Source organism: Rhodnius prolixus, unplaced genomic scaffold, assembly GCF_049639745.1.
Source record: "Rhodnius prolixus isolate KJV_2025 unplaced genomic scaffold, Rpr scaffold_3, whole genome shotgun sequence".
Classification (NCBI taxonomy): domain Eukaryota; kingdom Metazoa; phylum Arthropoda; class Insecta; order Hemiptera; family Reduviidae; genus Rhodnius; species Rhodnius prolixus.
This window is the reverse complement of record NW_027411603.1, coordinates 45321009-45343560: the sequence shown is the minus strand read 5'-3', so window position 1 is coordinate 45343560 and position 22552 is coordinate 45321009. Positions and strand designations below refer to the sequence as shown.

Sequence of the window (22552 nt, the reverse complement as noted above, 5' to 3'; positions counted from 1 at the left end):
AACAGCGTCTGTTACAGGCGGCTGACGACAATAAATGGAAGAAGGCAATTGAATACCTCTTCGTTTTCCAGGGTGTCACTATGGCAAGAACGTTCGCAAAACCGGATTATGCTACATGAAGAAGAAGATTACAATTATTACTATAAAAATATAACTGCACAACTTTGCATTAAGTACATCGATAAGTGCAAGTGGGGAACAGCTGTCTACTGACAACCATCTGAATTTTTTTTTGGATTTACACAATTTAAGACGTGTCACCCGGACAGTGCTCTGCCGATCTCCAGACAATATCCTCTCCTTCCAGACAACACTATTACCAGACAGTGAAGCTGTAAGAAGCTACTAGGAAGAGAGAAAATCTAAAGGCCAGCAGCTGGGATTTGAACCCAGAATCGCCGCGTTAGAATCCACAGCAATCGCTAACCCTTAGCTGTCTCACTTCTTCGAAACACTTACTAATACTGAGTAATGAGAAATATGCAGGCGATGGTGAAATTCGCCATGAAAAAGTAGGAGAAAGTAATACTGTAACTAACCAGAATAAAAGGGAATATTATAGAATATTTTTTTTGAAAGAATTCTCTCCATTTTTAAAGGAGGTAAATTATCTATTTTCCATGGTTTTAGTGAAGGAATGCGCTTGCAGAAAGGAGTACGGGTAAGATTCTGTTGGCGGGTGAATCGCGATTGTCACCAGTTCTAGAGTCCCTGACAAATTCCATTTGTCCATCCAAAAGGCGGTCCTCTCTCTCCTCCCGCCGTTACGTTCACAACCTTTCTTTTTTGTGTCCACGTTTCTTCCTTCCTCAAGCTAGATAACGGATCACGTTTTGTTACGCTTTTATTGCTGGGCCACATAATGAATAAGAAAAATCTAGGTAGACATATTAATAATAGAGTGTCCGCAACACTCTTCCTGCACTCTTTGCGGGTTGTTAATTCTATTTTTTTGTTTTGTTTTCAAATTGTTTTGCGCATGTGCGTGAATATTTGACCATTACCAAACATTTTGGAGTGGATTCACCCCATGACCTTCACTTACCGCGGTTGCGAATTACATTAATAAAGGGGAAGGAACAAAATATAGTCCCACATTAGATTGTCATTAACTGTAGAACGTACAGGTGGTATTACAGTACAATGTACAAAAATGGCACACCAAGAGGAATGCATAACCAATCCCCATCGTATTAAAATATAGTACGATCGCCAATACCACCTTACTAGTGGAGTAAGAGAAAGTAAATGAAGGATGCGGAGGAAGTGATTCATATAGGCAAGAAAGTGGTCAGCAGGAGGATGTGTCATCCTGGCTGTAAGGCCGGGATGCCGATGTAAGTGGGCTACACAAACGGGAATATTATGTCAGGCAGGTGTGTTCTACCAGACAGGTAGGCGTGCTTTAGCGCTCGGACCCGCTTCACTTGGCCTTCTCAATTAGATGCTATCTATGTTAATATTTCTATCTCTCTCTTCTTCTCAATACACCTTCCTTTAACATTTATTTAAAATAAAATATATAATTTGTATCAATATGTCCTTTTACTGGCGAGCTCCTTCAGAAAGGTGAACTCCTTAAATGTTCCTCTTAGAATTTATAATAAGGGCTCTCCTTTCTCCCTTAAAAGCCCTTCCACTCTTTACAAAATTTAACTGTCCCTTAAACTCACATTCCCACTTATTAGCGGGAGGATTTAAAGTTTTTCTGTGAAGAGTAAGACCGAGTGAAAGGTGTGCGTCCCTGGTGAGATTCAGGACTTAGGCATTACCATGAACAAAAACCCGTAGGGGGAAGTGGATTAGCCACTTCTTCAGGTTACTTGGCGTCCCTGCGGGTATCCCAGCCTAACAACATGAAAATGAGCAACATATACTGTTTTACACCCCAATACATTCACGGTACACATAGGGCATAGTCATCCGTACAAGGTGGGGGGGCTTATTAGCTTGGAACCGTTGTGCAAATTGTGTCAGGATGAGGAGGAAATGGCCTCTCTCACTGGCTGCTTGAGACCAAAGGAGACAGTAGCGCAAAAAGAACTAGTAGAGAAAGTCCTCAACCTTCTTAGCAGGGGAGGTTTCGTCCACTAGATCCACAAAGGGGAAGGCACAATAAGCCTCTTGTGGCTGCCGTGGGGCGTAATTCCCACCCCGATAATCTAATCTAATCTAATGGTCAAAAGAAAGAAAAAAAATCGATCCTTTGGGAAAACACATAGTGGGCTTAGACTCGAAATGACTCATTAGCTTCATAAAACCTCACAGTTAGTTCTGTGAGCTATGAAGGCCAAGAGCAAACATAGCGACAAAGAAGCTCTTGCCCCAGCACATAGACCATCGACATGTCTGATGTGATTACATCGTAGCTACTGGGACTATCTAACCCCTGGCCTCTTCTAGTACAGGCAGTGGGCAAGAGCATCAGCGTTCTTCTTGATCTTTAGACTCACATAAACTCATTTGCTCAACAGCACAAATGGACATAATTAACAAGATAGTTTTCCGTTTTTCAGGAGCTTTTCAGGAAAACGGCTACCAAGATTTCCCCTTGAAACTTGGTCTACCAATGTTATCTGTAACTTTTAAGGCAAGTAATTCGAATAAGGGCAGTTCTATGAGGCACGGATGGTTAGATATACAATCAATTTTGCTCCTACCTTAAAAGTGTCACTTTTCCGAATTAATTCTTCCTTTACTTGTGAGTTTTCTTTTCTTCGCAAAGGCTCCTACAAATTAGCCCAATCTTAGTACATGTTTTCATGAAAATGCATTAATTCTGAATGCATTATTTCTGGGTAAAATTATTTCTTAAGCGTTAAGAATTAAATATAAATCGAACACTACTGCTTCTAAAAAATACTCAAGTTTCAAGACTTTGGGAAGTTCAAAATATAATCAGAGCAATCAGAGAGTTTCTAATTAATAATTAATCCGTACTACTTCCTTTAAAAAATAAAATTTCCCAAATTAGATAAATTTAACTGCTAATCTATCAATGACGTCACCATTTCAGTGACGGTAACCAAAATTAGCTAAATTAAGTTCCTTTAAACAAGCAGACCAATTTTGGCTCATTGCTCTTTAAGCAAAAAAATAACATGAGATTTATTACGTTCATTTGTTTTATGAGCACCCAATCATTGTGTGCCATTAATAACGTCACAAATAACTTACGTTTTTATAGTCTATTGTTTTCCTTTAGTTTGATCTTTTTCAATTTTATTAAAGTATCCCTCAATTTTAAATTTATTATAGTTTAGCAATCTTTTAAAACTTTCCCCTTTGATGTAAATGTTAGGTTTATTTTAAAAAAAATTCTTCACTTTTAAAAGTATTGCGTAAAATTGCATTCTGGTGTAGAAATTATGGTTTAATGGCGAGAATTATTATTCGTGCATATACTGTGTATAATCGAAAAGTTTCGATTTATAAATTTAGTCGAAATAATTACTAAAATTGTTCTCTGTTATACGAACTAAGTAGCCATATTGTTGACAATTTACATTCAATTTGCTCCAAAAAAAACTGTTCTAGATATTTAGCAAATATTTTGTGTATAAAAATTAAATTAAAACAATAGTCTAATACATTTATTATAATTAGATACATTTCCGTTCCCACATTTCCGCTGTACTATTCATTAAAACAATCCACTTGAAATTACATCCGTTCGATTAATACGACTATTTAGAATATTACACAGTTTATTAACAGAAAAGTTGTTGGACGGAAGTGCACCAAAATACCATTTCCGCTATTTCAGTTTGTATTTATTTGTCCATTTTATTTTTTATTTTTATTTTTTCAAATGCAAACTTTTTTTTTTTTTCTTGTAGTCACGCGAAAGGCAGCAGAATGAGTTCAACGACCTCTAGAGATCCTCTCTCTTTTGAGTAGAGAGCTCTTTCCGAGTTTTTATTCATGCACGCAACTGAAAATATATTGGAAAGTACGTATTTACAATTCCATGGGGGCCTATTTTTGTCTCTGTTTTTTCTTTTTTTGTGAAAAGAAATGAAATTGAGTTAATTAGAAAATAAATAAGATTAGAAATATAAGGCACCACGGTAGCCGAGCGATTTGAGGCAAGGCCCACGAAATGTGTTTTTTGGTTTGATTTCCGGTCTAGGCAAACAGGCATTTTATTATTATTATTTTTAAATGAGACATGTATTGTAAAGTATGTTTGCTAGTCGCCTTCGTCAACACCTAATTTGGTAGTTAGACGAAAAGCCTGCCTTAAAAAAACACGCAGATTTATTAAATTAACCTAAAAAGAAAGACTTTTAAGTCATAAGCTTTTAATTAGAAATGAATGTGATAAATATGATTACATTCTCTTACAATTAGAATGGATGAAAGAACGATCTGAACCGTACAATATACTAAAAACTACACTTTAGAGTAAAACTCAACTTCACCCACTTTGCAAGGAGTTCGCAAAAATAAAAAAGTTTCCGGAAATAGAGAGTGGTTAGGTGCCACACCGGAAGCTTTAAAACTGATAATTCCGCTGATTATTTTTAAAAATTTATTTGTTATTCACAATCTACAAAAAAGGAATGAAATTTAATCAGTGAATATGATGAAAGAAGCCTTCTTGACTGGGTCAGCTTGAGGAGAGAAGCTGCCCCACCGGCAACACTCTCGCTGGAGTTTCTTACATTACTGGAGCTGGTCACGAGGCCAACAGCGTTTCTGTCGTCGTGGAGAACGATCTGGATTCGTTTTGTACAGAATGGAAGAGAGTCAAAGAATTTTCTATATTTAGATTTAGATTCGTCAGTTACGTATCGAGATTTTGAGGTCGTTATGGAGGGTGGAGTTTTAGACATAAAATAGAGAATTCGTAATCTGATGGAGTATCTTGGATTGGAAGGACTGGATCTTTTGTGAATTAGAAAGTTTGGCTGAACCCCACAGTTCCAAGTCCGTAAGTCCAGATCGGTTTGAGTACGCATCAGTGAATATGATGAAAGAAGCCTTCTTGACTGGGTCAGCTTGAGGGGAGAAGCTGCCCCACCGACAACACTCTCGCTGGATTATTAGTCTTTTAAGTTCCAGTGGCAGCTTAGATTGTCTGCCAATTAGTCGTAACAGTTATTTGTTTCATCGGTTGAGTTCAAGTCTTTGCTGAAAAATTTAAATTAGAAAAATCTGTACAAGTCTTGATGGCACTGTTCTCGTTTTCCCCTTAAAAGAGAGAATCAAAAACATGATCCTGAGAAAAAATAAGAAAGTTGATTTTGTGTAGCTTTTATAATTAAGGCAAACTCCGTTTTCAGCTGTACGACGAGTTAAGTTGTATTTTTTACTGACAGGTGCTGGTTGGACCAGAAATGCGGGCACTTTATTGCTTAATTTCAGCCATAAAAAAAGCCTCTTCTAAAATATAAAACTTAAAAAGTCCCTCTAGTTTGTTTATAATAAAAAAAATATATATATACGACAGAGGGCGACGAATACTATTAAATAATAATAATAATAAAATATTACAGCCGCTTCATTCATTAAGACATGTAAATTAATTTTACGAACGGAAGTAATTATTTTCTGTTTCATTTCCCAATTGGAAGTACAGCGATCACGTCCAGTTTACTAAAATAGAATCCATTCTGAAAAAGAACTGTCAACGCAGTCCAGAACTATCAGTTTAATAGGAAATTCTAAATAATTTTAGGACAGGAAGTTACGTCACGCTTCTAACAAAACTCATGTGTTACCAATAGTGTTCCTATGTGAAGCAAAACAAATGTTGCACCAAGTAAATTTGATGAAACTGGTTAAGTTCTCATGAATGTCATATAAGAGCAACCATCCATTGATGGAACTCTTTCTCAGTGGATATTACACTCAAATCAGTAGGTCATTAAGGCCACTTCCGCTTCAAGCGACGAGGAGGATTGTCTGTGAAGGTGAGGAGAGGAGAGTTGCTGGACGAGAGGATTAGGATGGTGAGCTAGGAGGCTGTGAAAGTTGCGGTAGCGAGACTTTATTAGATCAGAGACAAAGGGGATGTGAAGGTCCAGTGTGAATGGTAAAGTTAGAAATGTAGTATAGAGCATTCAGGATTTTGTCTTAAGACTGTAGCTCTCTGCAAGCGTTTAGAGTTACGAGGGTTTGGTTGAGCCCCACACTTCTGCTGCGAATGTCCTATATGGGTCTTAACAGTGAATCTTGTAAATTGTCAGTTTGTGATTCAAGTCAAGTTTGAGGATCTGCGGTCAAATAGTCTAGGTAAGTAGCTTGTAGCGTCTGTTCACGTCGTTTCAGTCGAGTATGTGGTTGGTTCCACGTGAGTCTCTTGTCAATGTGACAGTCCTAAGTATCGTACTACATCAGCTGGAGGAATCGTTACACCGTTCAGTTGAAAACCGGTGGACTCGCAGATTTTCGTAATGTGCACTGATTTTTTGTTCATTAATTTTTTATTTTCCATTTTCGAAACCAGGTTTCGTGAAGCTTTAAGTGAGTTTGAATGTTCTGACTGGCTTGGACCGGATCTCGGAGTGGGATGAAACTATAGCAGTATCGTCGGCGAATGTTGGTGTATTATTGTACTTTGGGATAGAGGTAAGTGAGCAGTCTATATTAGAAAAAGGAAAAGGCCTAGAATGCTTCCTTGAGGGACTCCAGCTTTTAGTATGGGTATAAAGGACGAGAGGGCCTGTCCTTGACGAACGCGGCAGTACCGATCGGTTAAGTAAGATAAGTTAAATAATTAATGCATTAATGTTAATTTATAATTAGAGGTTAAACGGAAATTGTTTACAGATACGACGTCCAAATTACAACAACATTCAGCACGATGTTTAAAACCTAGAATAAACAATAAACACATTATTTCACTGTTATAATTACAAAAACTCTAGCCAGTATTGATACAAAGGATTTGATTATTCCTATAGTAGACTGTTTATTTTTATAGTTTATTCCTGTGTTTACTGGACATTTTCTGTTGAAATTATTGAGTGTGTTAGTGTGAAATATGAAAACGTAGTATCAAAATTAGTTAGTTCTCAATTCATCCGGGAGATAGCATTTATGTATCAGTGTATATTTCGACCTGTTTAGGGTAGACAAGATATAATTTAATTGTTTTAGTTTGTTGTTCAGTGCTTTTATTGTGTAACTGGGAAATTAATGTGGTTTTAAGGTTAACTATTGTTTAATAATCAATGGGTTGAATTATTTGTTAATTACAAAGCGTAATATTGAACAGTAGAGCGAGTTGGCTTCACCATTTGTTTTTATAAACTTGAAAAATAATATTATTAGATCATTTCCCTTTGCAAGTGTTTTCCCGGTACCCCCAAAATTGAAAGTGGAACTGTATTAAGCTGTAATAATACTGATACTACTACAAAAGACTAAACTGGGGCAATTATTTCTCAATTCTATAAAACTATGGCTGATCAGTTACCTAGACAACCATGGTTTAAAAAGGGATCTGTCACTAATAAATGGGTTGTTACGACAATAAGCAGGCTGAGAGCGAACCACGCAATGTTCGGATCGTACCTTCACAGGATCAACAAAAGGTCCTCTCTCCTCTTTGCGTAGATTGCAATGAGGAGGAGGATTTCAAACATGTAATAATGATATGTCCACGTTATGTGTTAGAAAGGAAACGAATGTTTGACGACTTATACAGGTATTTAGATGCACCATTTCGCTACGAAGAAATATTATTCTCCACCAACATCTATGTGCTTTAAATCTGTAGCAGAGCTAGCAATGAAATATGAATGTATTTAAAAGTTATAGCCGATTAGAATGAACGCAAGAAAATGATTAGAGAAGGATTACTGATTTTAATTTCGGTTAAGCTGTAATGATGGCAGGAGCACAGAGTACTGATCCATCCATTAGTTGTAGGGTTATGTAAATAGTTGTATATCGTACTTCCGGAAGAAAAAATTGAAATCGAAAATCTGCACGCTTTCTTACGTCATAGCAGCAGTAAAGGGAAATTAAACGAAGACTTAGGATTAAGCAGCTTCAGCCAATTAAATTAATTTTTTGTTTCCATTGATTGACTCCCTAATTTAATTGATTTTAGGACTCTATTAATGTCCAATCTACTAATGATTACGTTCTTAGAAAGAGAGAAAGAGATATTACCAAGGTCATACATAGTTTTTGGTCATTATACGTCATGGGAATGATTCTTAAATACATAATACATTTATGTAACATGGAAATTATATTTCCACAAAAATAGTTGATTATTAAACAGAAATCTGGTTGGGAAATTCTAGACTTTTACTGACTATGAAATTAAACAATAGTTAATTCATAAAATTTTCTTCATGCTTGGTACCTTTACTAAAAACTATAAATCTTAGAATTGACAAGTAAAATATTAGTGAAAACATTACATAAAATGTAATTATTTAGAATGGAAGGCATAAAAAATCTCCTTAAATAAATTTGAGTATATATCGATTTGATGAGTAAAAATAAATGGTCAAGTAGAGATACTGTCAGTACCACCAGTTTAGGGCCATATATGTTACTTAAAATCTTCCAGTTTCAATCTCTAAGCGTATTACTACGTACTTAGCGGTTCAGCAATGTCTCCTATCCAAACATTACAAGAAGCATCTGCAACCTGTGGTTAACCTCTCTTGAATTTAACTTTAAAATATTTTAATGATTTCCGAACCGTTCTACCGTGGATGTTAATATAATTTGACGACATATAGTGTTGTCAAAACATGAGACTTGCATATTTTTAGTTTAAAAGTGAATCCCTCAACTCTGCTCTCCTTTTAACAGCTCTTAGCTCTCATCCAAAGCTTTTAAAGCTCTCCCAACGGTAATATCATCATCGGCAAACCCCAAAAATACTGAAAACGTTAAACAATATGACTGACAGAACACCAACTTTGTCGCAGTGTTCTAATAACTGCTAATCAGTTTTGAGCAACCATCTTTAATTTTGATTATACAACAGCTTCTACATAATACATTGTGATCAACTTCATGGTGATTCCAAGCTCTTGCAGAAGCTCCAAAATCACATTTGCAGTACAGAACATCATTTGCTTGTTTCAAAGTTAATGGCGGTGGTGAAGTCGACGCCCCATATTCATAACAATTCTAGTGTATTACTCTGATTGAATAGGTGAGTTCGATAGTCTATCGATTTCTGCAAAAGCTAGCCAGCTTTTTTTGCTACTAAATTTCGCAATAATCTCTTGTACATAAAGTTAAACAAGTTCTTTGATTTAAAAATAATTGTAAAGAATTTAAAATTGCCGTTTTCTCGAAAATGGCTAAGTATCAGATCACAGTTTATAAGAACGTTTTTGTCGCAAAGAGGAAGTAGAACAACCTTCTTTACTTTACCAGTTTAAACCCTGAATTCAGTTCAGAAACATTCACACGACTATGTTGAATATAAATTGAGAAATATTTAAGTATACAGTATAAATAATTATACTGGTTACATTGTATTTAATACGAAATAAACTACAAGCATTTTGAATATTATTAATTCTAGACTTGGAATGTGCCACTTGTCAACTACTACGCAGCAGCAACAATCATCCCACCCGTCAATCTTCTGATATTATGTCACGCCATTTTCATTATAATAAAACTATTTTTATTATTTTTTTTTTATTGCTCGGTCATTGAAATGTGTAAACATCGGGATTGGTTATGCAAATGGCGGAGGAAAAAAAAACTATTTAATATTCTGCATAAGTGTATGTTTACCTGGGATAATTTATGCAGAAGCATAATGCAAGCAATTTCTTGCACATAATCAAGGAATGTTTTCATTCTTTCTTTACACACGTTTAAAAAGTAATTCAGTCTTAAATCTTGAGTATTAAATGTTAATAGAAATTATTAATTAAAACTTCAACAAGCTTAAAAATACTTACGTCTTTCAGATTGATGCTAACACAGCTGTCCAATCAGCATTGGAGCGAGGTCATCTGGAAAGATGACAATTCTAAATTAAAATTTACATATTATTATTATTTCCATAGACTACATTAGAGCTTCTTTATAGTGAGCTGCTGCCTGTTCTCGAGAGCAACATTGCCCATCACAAACTGACCAGAGATCTAAGAGACTTCTAGGGAAGAGAAAATCTAAAAGTAGCCAGGAATTCTGATCCAGGATGTCCTCGCGGGATACCAGAGTACAATATTCACCCGTACTAAGCCCTTCCCTCATTTTTTAGTATTTTTTTCTTTTTTCTTCAATTTAAATCGCTTCAACCACTCGCTAATAAGGTCACTGGCGCCTGCAGAGCATTATATTGGTACTTGGTATCCTCCAGATCAACCAATTTACGGATTTTATCCATTCTACTATCATTTAATCAATTTTTCTCGTCATAATCCTAGTAAAAGAAGTAGCGCTTTCTGGCTAATATTCAAAATTTTGAATATTTCTTAGGAAGAAGATAATGTTTTGCAGCCTCTTGAACAAGAGAATCATCTCGCAGATTCTGTAAGAGGATGCTAGCAAAAATTAAATCTAAGAGCACGCAGTTACGACCTCGGATCTCAGTTTACGAATATAATACTAATTGCAAATATTAATTAACTTTAAAGATACAAAGAAAAAAGATATCTCAAAAATATAAATAATATTTAAACAATATTTGAATTAACTTTAGAACTAAACTGTAATTAGAGGTTTTACCATTATTAAAAACAAAATAAAATAAAAAACTGTTAACTGTAAATGAACTTTTATTTATTTTAATGTAGGTAAAAATGCATTTCGTACTTCTGCATTTAATAAAGTATTAAAAATGCAATCTTAGAAGTTATTTTAATTTAATGGTTCATTTTCTTGATCCTCAGAAATACAATCATTTACTATTGCAATTTAAACATCCTCTGTTGGCCAATCATTCCTAAATAATGTTACTAGCAAAATGACATCAAGATAACAGTTCTTCAAATATTACCTTCTTATTTATTTATTTATATTTTTTTGTAGTAGCCTTAGAAATAATGAAATTTCCTTTTTTGGTTACAAAACACCGAACACTTACAAATAAAAATAAAAATTGATGTTAAAAGTAAATAAAGTTTGCAGTAACCTTTGTACTTTTCTACTTCTTTCTTTGTGGCCATCATTGAGACCAAAATTACCATCTTACAACAAACTCGAAACTCTTTTTCTTTTGGCATTGGCTTTCGCCATACAGCCAGCATCGTCCAGGTGCTTATCACTAGAATATCACACACTCTCCATTCTTACTTATAAATACATTCGCTTCACACATTCATCCCTCTACTATATACAACTATTTACATGCTAACTTACAACTAATGGATGGATCAGTACTCTATATTCCTGTCATCCTTATAGCTTAACCGAAATTAAAATCACCGTAATCCTTCTCTAATCATTTTCTTGCATTCATTTTAATCGGCTATAACTTTTAAATACATTCATATTTCATTGCTAGCTCTGCTACAGATTTAAGCACATAAATGTTGGTGAAGAATATTATGTCTTCGTAGCGAAATGGTGCATCTAAATACCTGTATAAGTCGTCAAACATTCGTTTCCTTTCTACTACATAACGTGGACATATCATTATTATATGTTTGAAATCCTCCTCCTCATTGCAATCTACGCAAAGAGGAGAAATGGACTTTTTGTTGATCCTGTGAAGATACGATCCGCACACAGCGTGGTTTGCTCTCAGCCTGCTTATTGTCCGTAACAACCCATTTATTAGTGACAGATCCCTTTTTAAACCATGGTTGTCTAGGTAACTGATCAGCCATAGTTTTATAGAATCTACCTTTATTACCATTACTGTAATCTGTCTACCATTTTTGTAGTGCTGCTTTTGCAATTGATATCGGTGTGTGGTAACTTATAATTAGCCATTCCCCCACTATTGGTGGCTTCCTTTGCAAGTTTATTAACAATTTCATTTTCTTTTATACAACAATGACCCCTTATTAACAAAAAATTAATGCAGACCCCACCTTCTCTTTAAAAATGGCTATAATTTCTACAATCTCTGCGATAATATGATTCATTCCTGCAGACTGCGTGTGTGTATTTATGTGATACACAACGCACTCTGGCTATCACTAATAATGGTATATTTAATATTTTTTTTCCGACAACGAATAAATATTTTGGAGTTACTTGTTTTTAAATACTTTTGTGAAAGTACCTCCATTAAATTGTTTTATTACAATTTTAAAATGCCAAGGTTTTGTTTTCGTTATTTTCTTAGAAGATACTTTTCTTTTATTTGTGGAATAACTATGAATATTTCCAGTAATCCAAAATCACAACACCCCAATCAATGGTGATGCCACGAAACTTCTAACCAGTGTTCAAATCAATCCATTTTTCAGGCACTGAACTCATGAAATCTTGAGAGTGGATCCGAGTTAAGGGTCTATTCAACAGATTTCGTTCCAATCATTCCAATATTTACCCATGATTCCGTGCAGTCTGAAATCCAGGCTTAGAAGCGCCTTAAGGATTCTCTTGACTATACAACGAGACAACAAGCCTTAATTTAAACTATTTGAGCATCCCCTATTTACTTGACCAATGCCAGTTTCCTGCTAAGAGGCAGCATACGAATACTCTTACAGTTCAGGTTATATACAGGTTCAGGTTCAGAACTGCTCAGGTTATAGCCGTTTTGTAATTTGTGATTCCATTAATCTAATGAAGGCAAAGTTTTATTTTTTCCGTAAAGTGTTTTAAAAAAAAGCACAGCCTCCGTTTAATTGAAAGCTAAGATATTGGATATTACTACAAAAAGACTTCGCCCCCCCTAACTTCAAACTAGGGCAATTATTTCTCCGGATATCAAAGAAAAACACTGTCAAATTATTTGCGTATAGTAAACAAACTTTTCTTCCGCTCATAATCAGCACTCCTCTCCTGTTACCTCTCTCAACCAACAATCCTGGCTAAAGTTTATTTTTTTTTCAGCACCTTAGAGAAGAGATGAAAATAATAATGAAATTTAAAATGTACTGTAAAAGTTTTATAGTCTTCAAATATTTTAATAATATTAAAAGGAATTATTAACAGATTTACATAACGCTCGCAATCTCCTCAGTTATGAAAATCACCAACAAAATGATTGTGTATAAACTGCAACTGGAAGCATCAATAAGTTCATTGACAGAACTAATGTGCAGTGGATATTGTGCATTGTTACCGCATAGTTAGAAAAATATAATCATTATTACTGTTGCTTAGTTACTACATACCATTTAACTACTTTATATGCTAGTAAACATGCCGACAATCCATTGTTCGTAAACTTCACAATAGAATAATATATAATATATTTTATTTATTCACACTTCTTCATTAACACGTGGTGGTTATTTTATGTCTAATGGTCGCAGTTGTGATTTTTTGTAAAAAAAAAACAAAAAGCATACTTTTCCTGAATTAAGTAAAATTGATTCCCAACAAAGAATTCTTATTCCCTCTACAGTGAACTTGCCAAATTTTCAAATTGACTCCATTCATATATCTTCTTTGTCTCATCTAAATAACTGATCCTCTTAATAACCCAAATAACTCATCGCCGATGATTGTGCATCAACTTTGATGCTGTTATTTATTCCTCGAATAACATCTGGCTGCTTTATTAAACGGAAATTCAAAATTTCATGGTTGAACGTAGCCTCAATACATCCCTTTTTGTTCAATAACACCCTGATTGAATATTAGGCATACCATACCGCCCTTTCTTTGTGGCCTATAAATGCCTCATCCATTACTTTACATAATTCTCTGATAATAAAATACATTTAGTGAATTTCTGCATAAATATACAGGGTGTTCATTTTAAGACAGCTCAAATACATTTCATGCTTGAAACGGTTAATCTGAGCAAAAAAAAATGGTAGAGGAAAAATTTGTTGCTCGTCACCTCTAGTTTCAGAATATGTACAGCATGTACTGTGCCTTCAAAGGGGCCTCCTCAGAAACAGAGAGCAGTTGATAACCTCCTAGCTAACCTGGCTTGCGAGCCAGAGGAGGCACCTTTGAGGCCTTTGAGTAAAGTGCATTATTTGATAAATTAAGGAATAAGTTTGATCCTTTACATGAAAGATATTGATCACTTAAATATGTGAAAGGGGGTTTCCAATTTTTTTCGGTAATTAAATGCAACTCTCCCAAAATTACCAAATAATTATTAAACTTTCTTGTTTGTAACAGATGTAAAATTATTTTTTAGCCATTTTGTGTATGCTTGAGAACATCTAAAGCTCTTAACATTTGATTTTTCTTAGAAAAATCACTCGGAAAACGACCTATTTCCCGATATTAAGAAAAATACTAGCTTTACTGCCTTGGCAATATTTTTAGTAGAAAGGGGATGAAAAAATACATAAAAATGACCTATCGCGTGCTCTTCTTTCTCTTTGATAACAAGTTAAAAAATTGAAATATGATTAATAAATACCAGATTTTGAAATGGCCTAGCACCTTTAATTTTGAAGATATCGAATTACGGTTTCCGGTTTCTTTCACAACTTCTTATACTCTTTAAAATTGTGTATATGAAAATGAGGGTCAACTGCGAAACCTCACTTTTAGTCGCGTGTCTGCCGCGTATGCGGGCAGGAATCTAAAATCAAGTCACATATTCTGAAACTAGAGGTGATGGGTAACAAATTTTTCCTCTACTATTTTTTGCTCAGATAACCGTTTAAGCATGAAATGCATTTGAGCCGTCTTAAAATGAACACCCTGTATATTTATTTTTAGATTAGTCTTTTGGGTAGCAATTATCTTCCCCTAAGAAAATCGAGCACTCCCTGGATAGAAACCTGGTTAAACTGGCTAATGATGGTGGGTTAATCCTTAGTTCTTCTCGGCTCTTACAAGTATTCCTTTAAGGAAAACAAATAAGCTGCATCCTTCGGGAAAATATGAGCATTAGCGCTGATAATGAGAGAAATATATAAGTGTAAAATAAAACCACCTTTAAATTGACGACATTTCCAAAAAATAAATTATCCCGGAAGTTTCTACAGGCATTCCACTGTGACCTGTATTTTAAGACTTTGTAATCAGTTTTTATACTTTTCTATTTTTATTAATGCCAAAATTAATTTAAATAGAAACAAAATCAAAAAATCCACAATTGAAAAGAGACGTTAGAAGTTTCAGTGAATAACAGTTTGAAGAGACATCAAGAAGGTTTAAGCCAGTCCAGATGAAATAACCACGCTATACTGCTACAATGTCTAAAATAATTACTAGTTTCATAATTTGCGGTTATATATGCACAGTTTACTAATAAACGGTACAAAAAAAAAAATACAGTGTCTTGTTACGTTATTTAAAACATGATCCTAGTTTAAACAGACGAATTAAAATAACTGTAAATTTAAGCGTTTACTTCCTGTGAAGGTTCTTTTTTTTAAGAACTACGTCAGAACTACCATTTTTAAAACTAATGAAAGTTTAAATCGTTTTTTTAAGGTTTAGAATACGTCATTATAGAACAATGATGGAAAGCAAGCAGTTGTTTTATTAGCCGCTACGTTGTTTTCAAAAAAAGTAACAAGAAGAAAAAGAAGAAGAAGAAGAAGAACAACAACAACAACATTTTTTGAAAATGCTCGGAATCTATTTAATCTATGTTGTGGCAAAAAATATACAATTATAAAGGAGGATTTGCCCTTTATTTTAAAGAAAATTTGGGAATTTTATCTTTTATAGGAAAAGAGAAAAAAATTGTCAAAGTTGGGTGTTTTTCAACGTTACGCTTTTTCGTGCAGTATTTTGACGATTAACCCTTTTAAGGACAGTTTTCTAGTTGTTTACGCTGGTTATTTAACCTAAAAACTGGCAAATAACCTGTTTTTGTTGAAATTATTAAATAGAATTTGATTTAAATTATTATTGGGCAGTTAGATATTTCAGCATGGCTGCTGAGACAGATAAAAAAGTGCTGAAGGAAAGTAGATGGTTCCTTCATGGTGATCCACACAGGAGCAGAAAGAATGCAGATTTTAATGGGGGCTATTTAAGAAGAAAGAGGATCTGGTCACCGTGATCCAAGATAAAACTGCCATCGGTAGCCTGGATCTTTTTTGCATTAGACAGCGAGGCTGCGAAAAAGCGTATCCTATAAAATCCAAGGCTTCAGATTAAACTGGCTGAAACTGAGCAGTGACGAAGAAAGACTTGATCAAGATTTTGTTGTTGAAAGTCCCAAGTTTTTGAAAGAATCCTTAGAATAAAATTTATTTAGAACTGTAATATTTCTAGTCATAGAAAGTCGAGTTTTTTTTATTTTTAGCTTAAAACTAATGTTTGCAAATGATATTCGCAATTTTCTATCCTAAATCAAATCTATGGTTAGTTCAAAAAGAAAGAAGAAAAAGAAAATCCATGTTGATCATTATCCATTTGTAGGTTTGACAAGACAAAGGCCTCCTATATCATCTGGTTGCCATATTTGGGCCGATCCACTCTAGAAGGCGATTGAAAAAGATGCTTTAAGAATGTTGTTAACATATCTTTCTGAATGTGTTCATCATCGTGTGTTCTCAGTTCTTTTCCTTTTTTTTTTTTATTTATAGTTGTTTTGTTGTTTTATGCCATTGCACCTTTTAGGGTCTTTTGGTGAGTGTAGTAGAGGAATGCACAAGATTTAGGTAAAAGTTGTTGTGGGCTAAATAAAATAGGCTGTTGTCAGGCGGGTTTTACGTCCAATTGTCAAATTAGGTGCCGTGAACGGAGGAGACTAGCAAACTTTACTATAAACTCATATTAATCATTAAATAAAATCCAAGACCTAGACCAGGGGAATCGAACCCACTAAACCAACAATACATCTTAGCTTTGCGGGTCTAGCCTATAACCGCCTAACATACTTTACTATAAATTTCTCATATTAATCATTAAATAAAATCCAAGACCTAGACCAGGGGAATCGAACCCTCTAAACCAACAATACATCTTAGCTTTGCGGGTCTAGCCTATAACCGCCTAACATACTTTACTATGAAGTTCTCATATTAACCATTAAATAAAATCCAACGCCTAGACTGGGGGCATCGAACCCACTAAACCAACAATACATCTTAGCTTTGCGGGTCTAGCCTATAACCGCCTAACATACTTTACTATAAGGTTCTCATATTAACCATTAAATAAAATCCAACGCCTAGACAGGGGGCATCGAACCCACTAAACCAACAATACATCTTAGCTTTGCGGGTCTAGCCTATAACCGCCTAACATACTTTACTATAAGGTTCTCATATTAACCATTAAATAAAATCCAACGCCTAGACAGGGGGCATCGAACCCACTAAACCAACAATACATCTTAGCTTTGCGGGTCTAGCCTACAACCGCCTAACATACTTTACTATGAAGTTCTCATATTAACCATTAAATAAAATCCAACGCCTAGACTGGGGGCATCGAACCCACTAAACCAACAATACATCTTAGCTTTGCGGGTCTAGCCTATAACCGCCTAACATACTTTACTATAAAGTTCTCATATTAACCATTAAATAAAATCCAAGACCTAGACTGGGGGCATCGAACCCACTAAACCAACAATACATCTTAGCTTTGCGGGTCTAGCCTATAACCGCCTAACATACTTTACTATAAAGTTCTCATATTAACCATTAAATAAAATTCAAGGCCTAGACTGGGGGCATCGAACCCACTAAACCAACAATACATCTTAGCTTTGCGGGTCTAGCCTATAACCGCCTAACATACTTTACTATGAAGTTCTCATATTAATCATTAAATAAAATCCAAGACCTAGACCAGGGGAATCGAACCCACTAAACCAACAATACATCTTAGCTTTGCGGGTCTAGCCTATAACCGCCTAACATACTTTAATATGAAGTTCTCATATTAACCATTAAATAAAATCCAACGCCTAGACTGGGGGCATCGAACCCACTAAACCAACAATACATCTTAGCTTTGCGGGTCTAGCCTATAACCGCACAGCTATCGTGGCGCCTAAAATAGGCTGTTGTGGCCTTCTTCATATTTCTCTCAACAATGATTTCACATACAGCTTATAGGAATATTTTTATGTTAAAAAAATAATGATAATAAATCAACTGATCATGTCGAATGAATATCATGAATGCCGCGACTAAAAATGGATTTTACACTGGTGGATAATGTTGAGGGCATCAATCAGGCGCCAATGCGGGAGAAAAAGCACCCTTTTCTGGAATAACTTCTGCCCTGGAAGGAGTGTTTAGGAACAAGGAAGTGTTCTAATCCAAATTGACCGGATCCACTCTCTACTTCGGGTGTTATCTTCAGGAAAAGCTAGCTAGATGCTCAGAAAATTTAAGGTGGATCATTTGCAATGAGAATTTGAAATTAACGGAAGGAAAACATAAATTTATGTTCCGGGGGAGATTTCCATCTAGTTGAACTCGAAAGAAAAAAAAAAGCTGAAAATGGTTCGGAATTTTGAAAATCTAGGTTTTATACATAGTTCCATTAAAAATGGATCCAGCGGATCCTAATTCGGAGGAAGTAGGAAAGTGGCAAGTTGGTACCAAGAAGTGGCCATCCCTAACTGGCGGTTCCATTCCAATTATTTTTTTTTTTTACTGCGCAAAAATTTCTTAAGAATACATCCAAGTGATTTTGAATATTTATTGATAACATTTTTTGGAGAACACCAAATTCTAAACGAGACAATACCATATTTCGGAAGCTCTGTGATGAGAACACCAATGGGGAGGCAGAGAGGATACAAAACGACGATCAACAACAAGAGTACTTTTGGTGGTACTTTGATTTTCCAGCGTTCTAATACAATTTCCGTTCTATTTGCAATTTGTTTTCTCATATTTACTTTAGAAAAAAAAAAGAAAAGAAAAACCCAAGGCTCTTAGGTTCCCTGCCCCCCCACAAATTACCCCATTCACGCCACGGGAATCAGGATATCCGGAAAAATGGTCACCCTATGCTAAAACTACTGTTACGCCCCCCTAAACTTTAAATATAATCTTTGTTATACTTCAAAAACAAAAAAGAGGTATTTAAATAAACACCTGGTTGAAAGTGACATTAACAGCAGTTCGCTTGTATTTATGTATAGTGCATACATTACTGCACAGATAAGCCCACTTATGGAACACATGGATCCCTCCATTCATGTGGCAAATAAACAACAGGGTACCACTTCCAAATATGACATTTAACTAAAAAAAATTGAAATAAAGTAAAGAATTTTTAGTTGCAAATTAGTTATACAGTAAAATTGTGTAAATTAAAAGATTATTTCATTAATTTGATGTAAAGTACATATGTAACAAAATACTTAGACGAGGGCTTGTCTCAATGATAACATTGTCACACCATGTGGTTCGACCTAAGTTCTGTAAATATATATACGTATATAAAATGAGTGAATGGCTATCATTAACATGTGACTGTATATATATACATACACCTATAATGTCATGCTAATCTATTCAATACAGCAAAAAAAAGAAAAAAAGACTGGTCCGTAAGTCTGTCGCCGACATGGTGTGCATTTGAGTGTCTGTGACTGTACGTCATTATTATAAGTGTCGTTTCTAGTGTTTATGTCGGTGTTTATTTGTGACGTCAATATATACAAATGTGTGTGTGTGAAAAAAAAAAAAAAACAAGAGAAGAAGAGAAAGTGAAGGTTATATACATATATATATATATATATATATACAATGTACATATTTAGATTCACATAACAAGTTAAAGTACTCCATGCATACGCACAGTTTGAATGTAAGGTATGTTCTAATGCACACCAGTAAGTTGTAGTTAAAATGAAGATGGTGATTTACAAATGAGCAAAAGAAAAAAAAATAATAAATACAAAAAATAAAAAAGTTTTTGCCAGAGCCCTCTATCAGTCAGCTCTGCTACTACTGTATATAACCTCTCACCAAAAGTAATTTTGTCCTCATCTTGATGTTCTCTTGAGCCGAAGATTTTGTATTATTATTTGTTTTCTTTTGTTCACAGTCACTTGTTCCTTCTAGTTCTACTTTTGGCTGATTCATTCTGCTCTCAATCAAAACAAGTCATTTTCGTTCCGCTTTTACTTCTCTAATTTATTTATTTTTTTTGAATCCCATCTATTTTAATTCTGATAAAACATTGAACACTATACAATATGCACAATGAAAATAATTTTCACAGTGTCTGGGTTATTTTTCGTAAAGCCACCGTTACACATTATTTTTCCCATAAATTTGTAACCTTAAAGTTAACAGATAAAGATAAAAAATCCCTAAAAAATGAACTTTTCCAATACAATGTTTCAAATTAAAAGGGAAACCTTACACAAAATTTAAAGAAAATTGTTGGAAACGGCAAAAAATCGTTTCATGAAAAAATAATAAGAAATTAATTTTAAATATTCCTGCAAGCTATTTTTTTTACTGTTAAATTAAAAAAAAAAACATCACTCTAGGGGAATGGAAATACTGAAAATAGACGAAGATTTGTAAGAAAGAAAATGTGGGTCACTATGTCTGGGTCATGCACTAAGAAGCGATGGGAATCAATTAAAAGATCAAGTTTAAGAGAATAACAATTACTCTCAACTTTTATTATTTAAAATTTATTTTTAGATCTTTAAGAAAATACTTAATCTAATAATCGGTAGGTTGTTTTGTGCCAAAAATGATTTTCCCTTATTAAAGAAGCTCTCAGTGGTCTGTCATGCACCCTATGTATACGGGGTGTATGCGGAGGAGTGGTCGAAACTTCGGGAAGCGATTCAGCAGCTCAAATGCAACAAAAAATATTCTCTTCACTTTGGCCCGATTCTCAATAGTGTCCAAGATATTTGCATTTTTAACTTTTCCGTCGACATTCGCGTTTTTCACCATAAAAACGGCCGTAACTTTTTTGTCTTTTGTCCTACAACAAATCTGCTGAGCCCAAACAAAAGAAAAACAGATTTGTGTTCTTGCATGCAAATATCTTGGACACTATTGTGAATCGGGCCAAAGTGAAGAGAATATTTTTTGTTGCATTTGAGCTGCTGAATCACCTCCAGAAGTTTCTACCACTCCTCCGCATACACCCTGTATATCTAAAGTATAAAGAGCAAGTTTAAGAAAGTATGATTCAAAACTAAACCAAAAAAAAAGTCTTATTTTAAAATCCCTGACAGTAGTGAAGGGTAAATAATATTTTTCGGGAAGTTCATTGGGGCAATTTACTTCTATCATATTGCTGTATAGGTTTCCACATAATTTTTAAAGAAAACTAAATCATAATTGCATAATTAGGGTAACTAATCATAATTGCTAGCGTAAATATCAGATAAGATTGTGAATGCAAGTATTTCTTTGTAGAAAACGTGTATTAGCAAAGAAGATCTTGTAAAAATAAGATTATTTCTCAAAATCGTTAACAATATCCAATCAAATATTTCCAATTTTATTCAAAATAAAATTTCAGAGCATCAGAGATTTATTTTCACTAACTTGAATAAACTTTAGGTTAAATTATTGGTCCATTATTAATCCTAAAATTGGGCACTGAACTTTAGAACAGGACTAATCTCTTAGGAGATAAAACTGAATTATTTAATTTCTGTTAGCTTTGTCCGTACAAACGGATAATAATATTAACTCAGATTAACTCAATTATCAAAGCTAACTAAGCTTGCAAAACGTTAAAAAGAAAGAAAAAAGTTCCATAAAAAAGCATTTATAAACTTAGTGACAGCGGATTTAAGCCAAATAAAAGAGCAACGAGTTAACAATGTAAAGGTTGGAGGGAAAAAATGGTGCTCCAATCGCTTAATATTTTAAATATTTAAAAGAAAAAAAAAAGCTTTAAAAAGTAAAAACAGAGTCTCATCTAACTGGATGATTCATGGAAAATACTCTTTTCCAAACGTAATCTGGATAAGCTTTCTTTAACTACAAAAGAATTTAATCTATAAAAATAAAAACCGCTCAACTTTGACAATAACTTTATTTACCTTGTTTGGTAATGGTTCTAACTTCTTCTTGCTGTAGCAAGCGCAAGAATTGAGGTTTTACCTAAATGCTGAACCCTAACAATGGAACTGAAGAATCTAATAACCTCTTTTGGATTACCAAGTTAGGGATTAAATTCAATATCATTAGATACATTTACAATACGAAGAAAGAAATAAGTCTATTTTAAGCAAATCTACTTAATACTGTCTACACTTAGTCAAACCCCAGGAGTGCTGACTTGTTTCATCAGAACCAGGGTCGCTTAAAGAGATTTAATCAAACCCTTTCTTAAAAATATGGTTTTCCAGTTTCAGAACCGAACAAAAGGCCAATTAATGCACTTTTAGTTTGTATATAACCTCATCTGTTGAGGGGAATATTTGCAGAATAGAGTTTCTTAATAAATTGAGAAGGGCAATTCATAAGATCATGGGCATCAAAATAAGTTTAAACTTTTTTGACTTCCACTGCAGCCTCTTTCAAGTTTTAACTTGAAGTACAGAAGTATCAATACTTTAAAATTAGACCTGGAGCGAAACCAAAACAAAAATATATTTTTA

The 22552-nt window shown here is 34.3% G+C and overlaps 1 protein-coding gene and 1 long non-coding RNA gene across 5 annotated transcripts in view; one reads left to right on the top strand and one right to left on the bottom strand.

Annotated features, from left to right (window-relative positions):
* ASPP (Ankyrin-repeat, SH3-domain, and Proline-rich-region containing Protein) overlaps nucleotides 1-22552 on the top strand; it is a 602088-nt gene that overhangs the window by 12623 nt on the left and 566913 nt on the right. The window lies entirely within an intron of this gene.
* LOC141453095 (uncharacterized) overlaps nucleotides 1-22552 on the bottom strand; it is a 40583-nt gene that overhangs the window by 15421 nt on the left and 2610 nt on the right. For 3 of the 4 annotated variants that reach the window (XR_012457782.1, XR_012457784.1, XR_012457783.1), the window contains one exon: nucleotides 9900-9953. This is a non-coding gene — a long non-coding RNA (uncharacterized lncRNA). Of the gene's footprint in view, nucleotides 1-2660; nucleotides 2730-9899; nucleotides 9954-22552 lie in introns of all 4 variants that reach the window. The other variant, XR_012457785.1, reaches the window with a different exon arrangement.